Source organism: Ovis canadensis, chromosome 10 (genome assembly GCF_042477335.2).
Source record: "Ovis canadensis isolate MfBH-ARS-UI-01 breed Bighorn chromosome 10, ARS-UI_OviCan_v2, whole genome shotgun sequence".
Taxonomy (NCBI): domain Eukaryota; kingdom Metazoa; phylum Chordata; class Mammalia; order Artiodactyla; family Bovidae; genus Ovis; species Ovis canadensis.
In genome coordinates this window covers 40,211,330-40,227,338 of record NC_091254.1, presented here as the reverse complement: position 1 = coordinate 40,227,338, position 16,009 = coordinate 40,211,330, and the positions used below count along the sequence as shown (strand labels likewise).

Below are 16,009 nucleotides of genomic sequence, written 5' to 3'. Positions count from 1 at the left end.
TTTTGTGTAGTTCTTCTGTGTATTCTTGCCACCTCTTCTTAATATCTTCTGCTTCTGATAGGTCTGTACCATTTCTGTCCTTTATTGTGTTCATCTTTGCATGAAATATTTCCCTGGTGGCTCTTATTTTCTTGAAGAGATCTCTAGTCTTTCCCATTCTGTTGTTTTCCTCTATTTCTTTGCACTGATCACTGAGGAAGGCTTTCTTATCTCTTCTTTGGAACTCTGCATTCAAATGGGTATATCTTTCCTCTTCTCCTTTGCCTTTAGCTTTTCTTCTTTTCACAGCTATTTGCAAGGCCTCGTCAGACAACCATTTTGCCTTTCTTTTTCTTGGGGATGGTCTTGATCCCTACCTCCTGTACAGTGTAACAAACCTCCTTCCATGGTTCTTCAGGCACTCTGTCTATCAGATCTAATCCCTTGGTTCTATTTGTCATTTCCACTGTATAATCATAAGTGATTTGATTTAAGTCATACCTGAATGGTCTGGTGGTTTTCCCTATTTTCTTCCATTTAAGTCTGAATTTGGCAATAAGGAGTTCATGAGCTGAGCCACAGTCAGCTCCCAGTCTTATTTTTGCTGACTGTATACAGCTTCCCCATCTCTGGCTGCAAATAATATAATCAGTCTGATTTCGGTATTGACCATCTGGTGATGTCCATGTGTAGAAGATTTTCTTGTGTTGTTGGACGAGGTTGTTTGCTATGACCATTGCATTCTCTTGGCAAAACTGTGTTAGCCTTTGACCTGCTTCATTTTGTACTCCAAGGCCAAACTTCCCTGTTACTCCAGGTAGCTCTTGACTTCCTACTTTTGTATTCCAGTCCCCTATAACGAAGAGGACATCTTTTTTGTCTTAAGCCAGTAGTTTTATCTGTATCTGATGCTGCCAAAGTGTGTCTCAGGATTTTTCTGTATAAACCAATTATATCTGGTTCATTTTAGGTTTGTAAAACTGCCCCAAATATTTTTCCTTCAAGTCTTTGTTTATAAAATACATATCTTCCTTTACAGTAGAGTAAGTAAAGACCTTGACTAGGAAGTACACTCAGGTTCCAGGGGTTGATCTTTTACAAATGAACTATCTGACCTTTATTAATGGCTTTCATTAATCTCTGTGTCGAGTTTCTTGGCCTATATGATGAGAACATTAAAATAGATCTTTAAAGCTTCTTATACCCATCCACATCTGAAGTCATTCAGTTCTCTGTACTTTGTTCAATTTTTGAGGTCAGCACAAAACATCAGCAGATTTATCTTTGAAGGTATAGTTTATCATATGCAACATATATGTATTCCTGAAAATTTAACAGTAAATTATATTTTCATCATTCAGATTATAGTCAAATCTATTTGAGTTTATTCTTCCAAGGATGCTTATAATAATTCTTTTTTAAAAAAATTTTTTTATTTTGTACTGGTGTATAGTCAATTAACAAGCAATGCTGTGACAGTATCAGGTGGACAGCAAAGTGACTCAGCCATACCTATCCATGTATCCATTCTCCCCTAACCTCCTCTCCCATCCAGGCTGCCGTGTAACATTGAGCAGTTCCCTGTGCTATACAGTAGGTCTGTTTTAGATACAGCAGTGTGTACATGTCCATCCCAAACTCCCTAACTATCCCTTCCCCCATAATAATTCTTTTAGAAACAATCTGTTTTATAGTTTTAAAGATTTCTTCATGATATATCATTTTAAAAATAAACCTTTGGCTATTAAATATTTTTCAACACAACTCTGTGTATTTAGCTTTATATCTTTAGGAGGAATATAATGAATACAATTAAGAGTAAAAACAAAATTGATGCTAAATAATAAAAGTATAAGAAAGTAATGATCACTTGAAATGAATTCATGATTTCAGGGTACTAAAAGAACTTGTACATTTGGCTGAAAAACCAGTCATTGTTGAGAAATTATGGAAAATGTGAGATGTGTCAGAAGAGCAGATAAGAGCAAAATATTAGGAAATGTTGTACTTTGCAGTTTCTTATTCAACATTGTTAACAGAGAAGTGTTAAACACTTAGGGAGAAAACTTAAAAGTGCCTCAAATTCTTCTGGTAAGCAAGTAGCATCTAAATTTTTTTAAAAATAAATTTGTAAGTTAAGATGTATATTGTAAGATCTAAAGCTCTCAAATATATATAGTTTTAAAAATCATTAAAGCAATTACAGTGTTGATCTAGAAACTGTTTACTTAATGTGAGTAAAGGCAGTAAAGGAGAAACATGAAGAAACAGACATGAGCCATAGAGAAGACAGTTGCAAACCCAGTTATGTCAACCATAACATTACATGTGAATGGATTAATCAGTCCAATCAGAAATAAACTATTAGACTGATTTTTTTCTAAAGCAACAGGATCCAACTATGTGCTGTCTGCATACAACTATATGCTATCAACTATATGCTTTGTCCCAGTCTAGACTCAAAGGTACAGATAGGATGAAAATTTTTTTAAAAGGTGAAAAAAAGATATACTATGCAAACAGCAACCATAAAAGAGTTGGAATGACTGTACTGATATCAGAAGAAATAGACTTTTAACTAAAAAAATATTACTAGGGATAAAGAGAAAGATTTTATAAAGATAAAAGTTAGTGCCTCAAGAAGGTGTAACAACCATAAATATTTCTGTGCCTAACACAAAGCCGTAAGTACATGAAGCAAAAGCTTACAGCACTGAAGGGAGAGACAGACAGTTCTCCAATCATAGTTGGAGACTTCAGTATTCCACTGTTAATAGCAAGTCGACTAACTAGACAGTAGATTAACAAGCACATAGAAGACTTGAGTAACACTATGAACTTGAGTAACACCAGACCTAATGGTTTTCTGTAGAACATTCCATCCAACAACAGAACTGTTTTCCAGTGTTCCAGTGTAAGATTCTCCAGGCTAAACCATATGTTAGGCCATAAGAATAGACTCAGTTTAGAAGGATAGAAATAATACAGAGAATCTTCTCTGACATAGTGAAATTAAATTTAAATACAATCTACAAGTGACACAAACCTGATTTAACAAATGCTTTGACAGAAAAATTCATAAATGATTAGGAAATCATGTCATGTGACTTAAAAGAACTAAGGCTAGTTTAGCCTATCTAAGAAACTAACTTGTATGGTAAACAGAGGACCAAAGTAGTTTTCTCTACAAAGTCTGTCTTTTATAACAGAGACTATAATTATATTTGATCTTCAGACGATACAAGTAAAACCAGTGGATGGAAGTTATAGCACAGAGTAAGGAAGACTATTCTAATAGTACTTTCCAGTAAGATATAGGCAGTCTTGTACTTCCATATAGTGTGTCCTTTCAAATATGTTTTTAGAATCCTGTATCAGAAAATTAAGTAATAATCTATAACAATGCTTTTAAAAAGGTTCCATTCCCAGAAAGGTTAAAAGATTTATATGGTTCTTAAAAAGCATCTTTTCTAAAAAAAAATCAAGAAAAATCCCTAGGAATTTTTCTTGCCCCACCCATGGTCAGGTCTAGAGCTTAGACCCCCAACGCAGTCTACTGAACTTCTCAAAATAATGTCCCCCCGAAAATAAATTTAACTAATTTAAAAATAAAGTCTTATGTACTTTCCTTACATTTGGGATCTTTTCCTTACCTTTATCAAGCCCAGTCCTTAATTGTCTGAATTTCTAGAGAGAATCTATGTTCTAATCATTCGAACTGTGAACTACATAAATAACAATTGACTTGTTTAGGTGTGTCCATGTAAAATCTTCAAAAATTCTGACTGTACAGAAATTAACAGTATGAAAGACCACAGTCGCTTCCAGTAGATTTTCTTGTAAGTAGTGAACTTTATTTCTCAGAGTTATTCAGTCAGGATTTGTGGGGGAATTGAGGAATGCCCCTGCTGAGCATGCATGTGTGGACACATACATGTGAATGGACTGAAAAATGTAAATCAGTTTTGCAATTCTTAACTTCTATATTTCTCTTCATTAAGACATTGAGAGTAGAATTTTCCAAAATATTTTAATAATAAAAATTATTTCACTTACAACATTCACCTAGAACATAAGTTACACTACTAGCATAAAGTTAGGCATATTCTCTTATACTATGGGGTTCCTTCAGCACTGTATTCTTCCCATGAACGACTTAATGTCCTTTGAGTGCTGAAGAAGTTAGCTCCCAAATTGTCTGGTGTACCCATGAGGTTAATTTACATTTCAGGAAGATTGGTGTAAGTGTGGGTACAGCATCTTTTAGTCATTTCTCTTCTCTAACTGTTGACCCATCAATTTAGATAGCACCCTGAACCTCATAAATGAAGAATATAGTGGCTTATAGTCTCTTTTAATGATGGGAGATGAGAAATCTCAAGTCTTAAGTATATCTCGGAGACTTCAGATTACCTATGGTCTTATCTGGTATTACATAAATAAGTATACTTAGGCTTTTCCATTAATTTTCTACCAAATATTTAAAGAGAAGTCTATTTAAAATAAAATTCACTCAAAATGAACATTTGTTTATGGCTTACTAAACCTTTGTAAGAGTGGCTCTTACTTTTTACCTTGAATATATTGTTTTATTTACTTGTACTTCTTTTCCTGCACACGGTTGTTATTTCAGGAGCCGCTTTATTTAATGATAGATTTATAACATTGTAGATACTGGCATTTTTTGTTTTGTGCAAAAGCTCTGTTCTTTAAGTGTCGTATAAATAAAAGTTCATGTAGGAAATTCATTGGGGATATTAAGCAGACATTTTCCTGATTTTAAGAATTACTTGTTTATTTGGATATTTACTGTTGAGGTAGTGGGTAGATGCTTGTAACACCTCATCCTTCCTGGGTTGAAAACCTTTCATTGCGCATCTTGTCTTTTATGTATTCAGTAAGAATTACCAAAATATCTTCCATGAGGTGTGGCAAATAATGGCTAATCAGTATTCAGTTTATTCCTCCCTGGGGCAAGTTGGTTCCTACCTAATACCCAGAGCAGTGGGGCCAAAGCAGGAGTCTCTGTTGCCGATGCTTGGTAAAATAAGCCACATTGACACATCACTACTGCCACGTGAAGACATCATGGTTCATTTATCTTAGAGATGGTTGTAACAATGTCAGATGATGAAATACTTTTCTTAAAGCGCTGGGAGAGACAGAATTACTTGGCATTTTTTTTTAATGTCCTTCCAGATAATTTGAAGAAAAGAAGTTCAAAAACAAAGTGCTCCCGTCTCTTTAATAAATTATATTTCTCCTTGACTATTTACCTTTTCCAAATGTACCCTGAAAGTATTTTTGCATCGAATCTGAATTTTCCTAAGAATATTTATATAAAAATACTAGAAATATATTTGTCAATAAGCTACATTAAATGTTTAATTTCTATTGTCGTTTAAATGATAATCTGTCTTCACTAATGGACACATAGCATAGCAAATGGTCCATTGATGTTTTTCCTCTAGTATATTATGGTCAACCGTGCCTGGTACAAGAGGCATATAGATAGACTTTTCTGATACTACGAATCACTTGTTCATGACCTTGTAGTTGAGACTCATGTGCTGTTTTGTTGTTAAAGATAGTGTTTAGTAGAACTGATGTGACCACACCAAGCAGTTTAAGATGAGGTATTATCTCTGGTTTGAATCTGTATCCCAAATTAATCACTTGTTAAAAAAAAAAAAATAGCCTTGCCATAAGCAATTTTGTTTTGGTTTTGTTTTTTTCCCAAATGAGAGAAAATTGCTATAATGCTCTTTACACTGCTCTTTACAGAAGAAGCATAAGATCTTTTTACCTGGTTGAAATTCGAATTGTTTTATTATGGTGTCAATTCTGGGGTTTTGGCAGCACTTCTAAAGTGTCTGTTCACAAAAAGACAACCATCGTGAATGAATGCTAGTGTTGACACCACCTAACAAGCGGGGATTATGTGTTTACAGAAGAAGTAATATGATAGGTCAAGTATAAGAGGCACTTCTCAAGAGCACTTCAGCACATAATGAGTGACTGACGAGAGAGCACGAAGCTGCCACTCTCTGGCTCGAGTCCGTGGTGATGCCTGCCTCTTTCCTCCAAAGCGCTCTTGATCACGTTCAGCTGCTCTGTTCTCATGTGGGGAATAATAGTAGAGTAAAGCTGCTTTTCTGTCTCATTTTTCTTGCTAATTTACACATTCAAGCCATTTTTTGTTTGCTACCCTTATTTGCTATTCCCTTTTGTCAAGGCACTGTTCTCTTTTTTGCCTCAGGCCTAAGAACTAATTTGAGCTTCTATAATTACTTCATGTTTTACACCTGTCTGCATATCCTGCGCCCCCTTGTCTCTGTACTTAAGCTGTATATTTCCTAGCAGAAAAGTGAGGTTTCATATACAAGGACGCCTAAGTTTCTTCCCCCAGACTTCCCCCAGAAGAAACACAATCAAACTGTTGAGATACCTCGGCCAGGCGGCTGACCTCGGGGGTGCAGGGAGGACAAATGAAGCCTGTCTGCTCAGACAGTTTGTGTTAAGACGTTGTGAGCAGAGAGCCCGAGCTTTGTTCCTCATGAATGAAGCAATGGTTGTAGTCATTTTAAAATCATTAAGGCTCTGAATGCACAGTATCACTCGACAGTGTTTGCGCTACAGCTGCTCTTCTGCTGTAATAGCAGCTTATTAAATTTGGGTCAAGCGTCCTCTGAAGAGTATCACAATGAAGAAACTGTTCCAAAAGTTACCTGTTAAAAAAAAAAGGCAATTGATTAGATTTTAAGTTAAGTGACAGCTGCAGTTCATTGCCTATTCTTTGTGATGTCCTGCAGCCAGAGCAGCCTTTTGTAATTTGGGCTTCATTTGGTAAGAGTTTCCCTGAATAATCCAGGGTTGCTTTCCACCCAGAGCCTGCTTCAATCCAATTAGGAGTTTAACAAGGGTCAAATTAAGGAGACTTTACACTTCATGTTTGCATCATTAGCCAAGACTGTTGTGTGAGGGCATGGCTGTGTGTCAGAGTGGAGCAGAAAAGGCTGCAGTGGGGCAGATGCAGCACCCTCACCCCACCCTGGGCTGCACCCAAGGAAAAGAGACAGAGTGAGTGAGCAGAGACATTTCCAGTTGTCTTTTGGGGTTGTCACCTTGTCAGGTCCACTGGTCGATAGCTGTTTGGCCGTTACAGGTGCTGGCTGGGGCTGATGGAGAAGACGGTTTCCTCAGCTGCTAATCTCTCTTCGGTAGCCTGCTGTGATTGGACCAATGGCTGGGAGACAGGAAGTTGCAGCCTCTTGAGCGTTCATTATTTTTGATGGGATGACAACTATCTAGGTTCATGTTCTCACTCCTCAAAGCTGTTTCCTACTTTTTCTTTTGAAAACATAATTGTTCATTTTGTAAAGTACTATCAGAGAGGGTGGAAACTCCTTTTTTTAAGGGAGTTGTTTGTTAGAGTCTTAGTCAAACAAAAAAAGAGTCCTGAGGGTCTCCTCAGATTGAAATACTTAGAATAATGTTTTGTTTGGGTTTGTCCATACCAAGTTATGTGTATATTAGTTAATGTGCTACCTCTAATGCATCGATGTAAAGAAAGTGACCTATTTCTAAAAAGAAAAGGCAACAGAATTCCACTAATCAGCGTCTCCATGCATGGGATATTGCTAGAGAACTATTGCTGAGCCCTTCTGCAAAGCTTTGTGCTGCTACACAAAAAGTAAAGATTTATCTAAAAATAACACTTTCATTGTTCCTTTCTTACCTCCTCAACCCATTAATAGGTACTTTAGTATCATGAGAGTTTTCATAGTTTAATCCCCTTTCAAAAGCTTTTCAGAATAAAAGCCCTAAATGGTCCTCAGTATTAATTTGATGTGACTTCTGTACAATATGGTTTAAAACTCTCAGAAGCACATTTTTACCGCTTACCCTTTTTCAATGGACCACTGTGTGGAAAATACCAGCTAAATGTTTAGTGGAGGATCTAATATAAAACATTTTGCTGCTTTCTAATGGTATAGTTTTCCAACTTAAAAAAAAATTGGCAGGGTGATATAATTCTTAATCCTCCAGAATATTATTTTGGGTTCTCTCTTAATTTTTTGTACATGCTTTGTCTCTGACTTGCTAAGAATTAAGAGCCAGCCTGGCAAATAGCAATCAGGCTAGATTATATGCAGTCTATTACATCTTTGTTTGCTTGGACCACAGTGGCCGCAAACACAGATCTTCCAGTACTAATGACCCACTTTACCATTTGTGTGTGTTTTGTGGCTTTTGAATACACATCTCCCTTTCTTGAAAAGTAGTAGATGGTGGATATAATTCTTGCTCTCCACAAATCATTTAATTCTGAACCCATGTACTCCATGTCAAGTTCCATTTCCTCAACTTCTTGTTCATCACCAGAGCCTCCAACATAAGAAAGGAAACCTGTTAATTCCTTTAAATTTCAGATTCCTTCACCGAATTTTAATGTTCACATTTCCGAAGTGCTCTGTGTATCCATGTGTATATACTCACACATACGAGTGTATGCCTGTAAAGATTGATCTTAAAATAACACTTTCATAAAAATTTCACACCGTTAAAAACTTATTTATGTATTTAATTTAAATTATTTTGGATGCTCTGCTGGTGCAGAGACTGGGCTGGTTAATAGTAGAGAGAGCTAAAACAATGCCAGCCTGCTCTTTGGAGCTTTACTGCAATGGGAAGATAGGAATAAATCAAATAAGCACCCAAATATATGTAAATTTATGACCATTGAATGTACACTTGTTGGGGAATGTGATCCGGTCAGCAAGTTCAGGGAAGATTTTCCTAAGAAAGTGACTTTGAGTTGACTTGAAGACACCTTGCTATACAGAAATCATTTTTATTTACTTTCATTCCAAAGACCTGAAATTTGCACATACACTTTCAATTCAGCATTTACAACCATAATGAAACTTTCTATTGATACTACGTTAAATGAGAGGACATGTAGAAAAAAGTATCTGAAAAGGGTTATAAATAATTATAATATCAAAGGGAAGTGTTAGGGTACTTTTAGGCTGTGTTCACAGACGGGAAAAGAGCAAGTGACTTCTGAAGTGTGTCTTTCTTGGTTACATATTCTCTGGTATTTTGTTTGTTTGTTTCTTCTTTCCATGAGGTTTACTTCGTGATTTATTTTCTAACCATGGAGAAACAGATTGGAAATCTCCAGTGTGAAACCAGCCACGTGCTGGAGGCAAGTGCTATACACTTACGAGTCACATGTGCTCTTTTTTTTCCGAGCTACATAGCCAGTGACCACACCTGAGGGGCTTGAAATCCACGGTGGTGGAATGGCATGCCCTGAAGATGAACCTTGCCACCCGCTGGTCATATCTGCACCCTCTTGATCATATCTGATACTGTACATTGGGTCTGGGCCTACTGATAGACTTGGGAAGGGTCCATAAATTCTCACAGCTTCCCTGTGAGGAAATGTAAACTAGAAAATATAAAGTCAAGTTTTGGGTTATTTTAAGTTTTATGAGCATATAAAACTTACAGTTAACAAAATTCCATTTCTCAGTGTATAAAAGTTTAGCTAATGATATTGTTTAACTTCCAAGGAAACAATCGATAACAGCTCTTCCCCGTGGATTCAGTGATGATTCCCTTTTTAAAATAATTATTTTCTTCATGTAAATGTTTCCTAGTTCCCAGTGTAATCGCAGACTGCATAAATTTAAAGGTATATTGTTAGCCTACAGACTGCATTTATTGCTTTTAATGCACATAATATAATAATACTTGCTAAATGTTAAAATGTAAGTAATATAGAAAAGCATAAAAATAAAATTAACAGTGCCCATAATCTAACAGACCAGAGATAAAACCTGGCATTTATAATACCATACTTTTTCAGGATATATATTCACATATACATCTATATACATCTGGACGTATTTTGACAAATGATAGTATACAAATAGTTTTGTGACTTATTCATGAAGCAGTATCATATGGACACATTTCAATTAATATAAATCTTCATCATTCCTTTTAGGAGAAATATAGTTGATATTCATTGTATAAATATGATGTAATAAACACTTAAAAATAAACATTTTAATTTTTCTCTATTTTAAGTAATGAATAATTTTGTAATACCCCCTTGTACACTTGTTCATTTATTTCTTTAGGATAAGTACCTAGAAGTAGACTTGCTGGTATTGAGAATTTGTCTTGCCTTTGTTTTTTGAAGCTTTCATATGTATTGTTTTCAAACCTCAGCTCCAGAAAGTTTATACTAACATATAAAATACCATATACAACAGCCAGGTCATTGATCCCCTGTCAACATCAGATATTATCATTTTTACTTAATGTTTGTTAACCTGGTTGATTGTCAAAATAGTTTTAATGCTGTACTTTAAAATCTTTCAAATTTCTCAATTTATAGATTTAACCTTGAAATTGTCCAGTAGAATATTAACGCCTTGCCCAATTATAGTTATTCCTTCAGAGAAAGGAACAAGACCAATTTGGAATGTGAAAATTTGAAGTAAAGAAGTAAGACTACTTTCGGTTAAAAAGCAGGCAAGATGTATATTATAATTATACTATGTAGAAGGAAAGCAGCAGATATGAATATTCAGTTGGATATTGGGATATGTCACATTCTTTATATACAATCCTGAATGAGTATTTGCTTTAGAGGAAATATTTTGGATTAAAATTAAACTGTGGAACATCTCAGCTGTAGAATGTTGCTAGCTAATTGAAGGCAAAATCAACAAAACAACCAAAAGTACTGTGCAAGCCAAGCAAAACATATCTGTAGCAAAATTTGACCAACAAACCGCCAATTTACAAACTGCCAAAGGTTCTATGGCCCTCTTCCCTGAAAAGTAGTATGCAAACCAGTTCTTAACTGAAACTGTTTTCTCATTATTTTACCCTAAACTTTATAAAGCTTCAGATACATACATACACACACACACACACACACACACACACACACATTTTTTCCCCCAAAATATAACCATTATCCCCCACAATGCTGGAACTGAATAGTACCTACCTCCGTTACCCTGGGTTTACCCAATGTGGAGACTGATGCAGTTCAGAACCCTCTCTCAGGTGTCACTCGATGACTTGACTTGCAATTTATATTTTTAAGTGTAAAAATAAAATATAGAAATTCTTTTATTGCTATTTTTTTTTCCTAAATGAAATGTTGCATATTTTTCCCATACTGAATACAAATCAGTTCAGTTCAGTCACTCAGTCGTGTCTGACTCTTTGCATGAATTGCAGCACGCCAGGCCTCCCTGTCCATCACCAACTCCCGGAGTTCACTCAGACTCACGTCCATTGAGTCAGTGATGCCATCCAGCCATCTCGTCCTGTGTCGTCTCCTTCTCCTCCTGCCCCCAATCCCTCCCAGCATCAGAGTCTTTTCCAATGAGTTAACTCTTCTCACGAGGAGGCCAAAGTACTGGAGCTTCAGCTTTAGCATCATTCCTTCCAAAGAAATCCCAGGGCTGCTTTCCTTCAGAATGGACTGGTTGGATCTCCTTGTAGTCCAAGGGACTCTCGAGAGTCTTCTCCAACACCACAGTTCAAAAGCATCAATTCTTCAGCGCTCAGCCTTCTTCACAGTCCAACTCTCACATCCATACATGACCACAGGAAAAACCATAGCCTTGACTAGATGGACCTAGTCGGCAAAGTAATGTCTCTGCTTTTGAATATGCTATCTAGGTCGGTCATAACTTTTCTTCCAAGGAGTAAGCGTCTTTTAATTTCATGGCTGCAGTCACCATCTGCAGTGATTTTGGAGCCCCCTAAAATAGTCTGACACTGTTTCCACTGTTTCTATTTGCCATGAAGTGATGGGACCATATGCCATGATCTTCATTTTCTGAATGTTGAGCTTTAAGCCAACTTTTTTACTCTCCTCTTTCACGTTCATCAAGAGGCTTTTTAGTTTCTCTTCACTTTCTGCCATAAGGGTGGTGTCATCTGCATATCTGAGGTTATTGATATTTCTCCCAGCAATCTTGATTCCAGCTTGTGCTTCTTCCAAATATTACTATTCAAAACATCATTGTTATCTCAGTAAATTACTGACTTGCATTAATTGAGGTTTTCTTTTTATATTTACAAATACATATATTTAACAAAGAGCTCATATCCTTGGAATAAAAGCAACTTACAAATTAGTAAGGAAATGATGGGCAACCCAATTAAAAATGTGCACAGATTAAACATGCATTTGACAAAAGAGGATATCCAAATGGCCAGTTAACAATAGATAAGTAAACTGTAGAATTTAATTGACTTTTAATAGTAAATACATAAATAGGTAGGTATATTATTGTAAAGAATATGAATGGGAAAAAAACAGAATTTAAAATAACATTTCTAAAAGTTACTTTTGCAATGAGACTATTCTATTACTGTGCATATCAAAATATATATGTAAATAATATATATATATTCTTATTTGGAATCATAATAAATTCACATGGAATCCAAACATTTGGGTGAAAACTGAATTTTTACAAGATTTAGTATGTAAAGATACATAGTGTTTTAATTTAGGCTTAGAAATAGCAAACTGTTATTTCAGGGATAGATATTTGGTCTTTGACATTTGTTGCTTTAAGAGTAACTCACTGTGCTCTGTGGTTCCTCTAAAATTTTAGACAGTTCATCTGGAATTTGAGAATTAGGAGTGAAAAATGGAAGTAGGAGTTCTGAACTAAAAGTATAATCACTTAGTTTTTATTGTTTAAATAATCTATTTTTAATTAATAGCTTTTCAACTCCTCATTTATATTTAATGCTAGTGTTACTTGCTCAGTCGTGTCGGACTCTTTGCAATCACATGGAATATCGTCCACCTGGCTGCTCAGTCCTTGAGATTCTCTAGGCAAGAATACTGGAGTGGGTTGTCATTCCCTTTTCCAGGTATCTTCCTGACCCAGGGATTGAACCCAGGTTTCCTGCACTTCAGGCAGATTTTTTTGCTCTCTGATCTACCAGGGTTTATATAGTGTGCATGAAAAAAAAATCTTGTTTTATCAGGAATACATCTAGACCTAAACTGGAGTTGAAGCTATATTCTGAATTTGTGATTACATCTTAGAAGGGATAGCCAAAGTACAAGAGGGAAGAAATAGAATGTTGTTAAAAATATGTGGCTTTCAATTTCTATGACCTCTTGGGGAAATTTCCTTAATAAATACATCTTCCTCATCTAAGAGATAATATAATAAAATAAATAATCTTAGCAATATTAGTGAGTTTTAGTATCTGGGAGATCTTTTGTGCATGAGAGAACTTTAAAAATTATGTTTTATTATTATTCAATTAATTGAATTTAAATGAATTAGTTTTAATGATAGAAAACTTTCTACTTGATTCAAGTCTGATTTACAGATTTTATTTTATTCATAAATGTTTTAATATGTGTATATAAATAATATTTACTTTAAGTTGATCTTTAATTCAAATTTAAATAACTGGTAAGTTGAGAAAGTAAATTCCTATAATCATTTAAACCAGGTTCATATTAATTCTTTAGAATATCTTAGATATTTCCAGTTTTATTTATTAAATGTGTCTGATTTATTATTATTTATGGCAGTTTTAAAATGTTTAGAAAGATTTATGGGCTTCCCAAGTAACTCAGTTGGTGAAGAATCTGCCCACAATGCAGGAGACCCCAGTTCGATTCCAGGGTCGGGAAGATCCGCTGGAGAAAGGGATAGGCTACTCACTCCTATCCTAGAAAGATTTATAGGTCTGTCTTATTAGGTTTTGGAAGTATTTGAGAAATGATATATATTAATTTAGCAGTACTAATTTGAAATACTTCACAGAATTGTGACATCAAGATGTTATGTTTAAAACAACTCAGGATGTATAATTAGCCTAAGTTGGATATAAAACCTCTTAACTTTTCTTGTCTTTAGTTTCCTCATCCAAAAATTGGAACCATTAAGATCTGCCTCATAAGATCCTGGGAAGGTATGAATAGGGTGTAAGGACTAGCAAACACTCAACCCATTAGTGTTCAGGTACTCTCTCACTTATCCCCTGCAACATAGTAAAAACATAAATTCTTAGTACATTACCTCTTAAATGTTTAGAGTTAGAATTTGCAATGTATTATTTCATTATTCCAATTTTTTGGTACAAATAAAGCCCCCAAATAACTTGTTGATGATCATACAGCTAGTTAGAAGGACTAGAACAGTCCATTCTTTTGATTCCTAGTTAAAAGTACTTAACTTCAAACCATTTTTCAGTTATAGAACTATTACCACAGAGGTAAAAAGGACTTTTAAGTCATCTGGTCTAAATTCACATTGCAGGACACTTTCTTACTATCCACCCACCATCTTGGATGTATATAGCAATACAGATCTCTTTTTTTTTGTCTTCTAGCTACTAAACACTTTCTTCCTGTAAAATGTTCCCAGTGATTTCTTCCTTTCTCTTTTAAATCCACTCAAAGAAGAGTTTCGCTTTCACCACTGTACTGAGCGTTCTTTTGTCGTGGTCACCAGTGATCTCCATTTTGCCAAATCTGGAGACCAGCGTCAGTTCTGTTCAACATAATTTATCCCATTCTCACCCTTGACTCATTCTCATCCTTATTTTGGCTTCCAGAAACCCTGGTTATCCTCCTTCCTCACCCATTTCTCCTTTTCAGCCTCCTTTGTTAAATCTTCTTTTCTCCTTACCCACCCTACCTTAGAGATCCCCAGTGCTTAGTTCTTGGACTTCTTTTTCATTTTACAATTACTCCCTTGGTAATCTCATTCGGTCATATGACTTTAAATATCATTAATATTCTGAAAAATCCACAATGTATATTTGTGTCCTGGATCTCTGTGTCGCCCTCCAGGCTGTTATACTCAGCTGTCTACTAGGCATTTCTACTTGGATGTCTGTTTTAGTAGATAAATCGAGCTTGCCTTATCTAGTTCTGAGCTCCTGTTTTCCTTTCCTTCTACACCTGATCCAAAAAAAATTGTTTTACCTACAGTCTTTCTCATCTAACCTTTTTGTAACCTTAGCAATCCAGTTGTTCAAGCCATAGCCTTGAAGTTATGCTTGACTCTTGTCTCTCTCTCTCATGTCTCACATATACAATCTCAGCAAATAATTATCACTACCTCAAAATACTTTATCACTTCTCACCACCTGCACAGCTGCCACATGGGCCAACCTCTCCTGGGCATTCTTTAATTTTAAGTGTACTTCTTATAGTACAATACTCAAAAATGGCCTGAGTGAACATGTTGCAGTTATATCCCTTTCCATCATAATAATTTATTCTAGGTTTGCAAAGACCATTTTAGTACTTCTGTTACAGTATTGACTGTAATATAATCAAAATTCCCTGATGTTTGACCCAAACTCACTGATGTTGATATTAACTGCTAATAGATTGGTGCCCTGATCTAAAGTAATTACAGTGACTATCATTTGTTGCATATTTACCTACACAACTTTATCCCCATAGTCTCTTACAGATAGATACTATAATCCAAATTGGCAGATGAGGGAATAGAGATTCAGAAAAGCGAAGCGATTTGCCCAAAATCACAGAGCTAAACATTAGTAGAACTGGCAATAGAATTGAGATCTGTGTGACTTCCACGCTCATTCTTGGACCACTACATATGAAGGCCTGGAGATGAAACAGAACATGGTGCACTCAAGGATTTGAAAGAAGCTGTATAGTGGGAGACTATAAGGGATAGGATGCTGGCAAGAATTAGACTAGAAAGGATTGTGCCAAATTTTGAGGGAGAATATAGACCATATTGAGAAGTTTACACTTCACTATCAAATGTTGGGAAAGGAAAGCTGGTAAAATATTTTAAGCAGATTTACTTTTCTCAATAATTACTCTAACTTTAGTATGAGAGTGAATTGAAAGAATTTTTGATCGTCTAACCTGGAATGTGAGTGAAAGTCTCTCAGTTATGTCCAAATCTTTGTGACCCCATGGACTATAAAGTCCATGGAATTTTCCAAGCCAGAATACTGAAGT

At 35.5% G+C, this 16,009-nt stretch overlaps 1 protein-coding gene across 5 annotated transcripts in view; it reads left to right on the top strand.

Annotated features, from left to right (window-relative positions):
• The window catches only part of NBEA (neurobeachin), a 669,183-nt gene that overhangs the window by 476,203 nt on the left and 176,971 nt on the right, over positions 1-16,009 (top strand). The gene's annotated exons all lie outside the window — the stretch shown is intronic.